The following is a 1,443-nucleotide window of genomic DNA, read 5'->3' as shown; positions in this document are numbered from 1 at the left end:
TATATACAGCCAACGATTCAAGTCAACGCACTAGACAGCCATTATGTCCCCACACAAAAACGCTCCCACGTGGATTATGTTGACACCATTAAGAAACAATTATGAACTTTTTTTTAATTACATTTTTTTTAAATATGTATTTTTGATAAGGTTCATTTTTTCAAGAACCGAAACATGTAAAATATCTCTGAGAAAATTATAAATTAAAATTTATTTTATATAGTGGCGTTTTCAAACTTCTTTTTTATAAATATATATATATAAATATATATATATCGTGGTCAACTTTGTCTTTCATTCTTTCGGGGTCGATAAAATAAGCATCAGTTGAAAATTGGGGTCGATATAATCGACTCAACCCCTCCTCAATTTCTACCCATGTGGTAAAATTTGAGACCATTATTATTATTATTATTATGATTATTTTCAAATTCCGCCGAGGTCGACTTTGCTTTTCAACCTTTCGGGGTCGATAAATTAAGTACCAGTTGCGTACTGGGGTCGATGTAATCGACTAGCCCCCTCCCCTGAAATTTCAAACCTTGTGCCTATAATAGAAAGGATTGTTGTTATGATTACTATTATCATTATCCAAAACAGTTTGATTCGGATTCTGTGCTACTACATGTTTCGCAGGGCCCCAAACGGAGCCTGTCTCCTCAGGCTCGTGGAATAAGCGATTTAACAGAGAAGAATATACATGGATATATGTATATGTATATGTGTATATATATGCACACACACACACACACATATATATATATATATATATATATATATATATATATATATATATATATATATATATATATATATATATATATATGTATATGGCTATATAAGCATATATGTACACCCATACACACACAAATATACATACCTACATATACAGTAAACACGTACGTAAACAGACGTGTCGATGTATGAGCATGAATTCGTGTGCGTGCGTGTGTGTGTGTGTGTGCGTGTGTGTGTGTGTGTGCGTTTGTTTGTGTGTGTGTGTGTATGTGTGTGTGTGTGTGTGTGCGTGTGTGTGTCTGCGCGCGCGCGCGTATCTATGTATATACATATGTATATACATACATATATATGCTACATATATGGGTGCAGAATGTCACAAACCGTAAACTGCATGAAATACGAAAACAATTGAGTTGAATACACATACAACGAGAGAAACAAATGGAAAACAGGACAAGTAACATAAAGAACGACCCTTAATCAGTTGTCGGCTGTCCATCTATTTCCTATTTCGAGCATTTGGGATTTATGGAGGGTCAAGGTTGGTAACAAAAACAGGACAGTGGCGACATACAAGGAAACTGAACGAAAGCAAGCATGGAGTGTCGTTAGATGAAGGTAAAATAGCAAACGCTGGAGGAATATTTTCCTTGACGAGAGAAAAGATAGAAGAGAGAGATAAATAGGATACGTGCAGTCTTT

The sequence above is a fragment of the Octopus bimaculoides genome, chromosome 25 (genome assembly GCF_001194135.2).
Source record: "Octopus bimaculoides isolate UCB-OBI-ISO-001 chromosome 25, ASM119413v2, whole genome shotgun sequence".
Lineage (NCBI taxonomy): Eukaryota > Metazoa > Mollusca > Cephalopoda > Octopoda > Octopodidae > Octopus > Octopus bimaculoides.
This window is presented reverse-complemented; position numbering follows the sequence as displayed.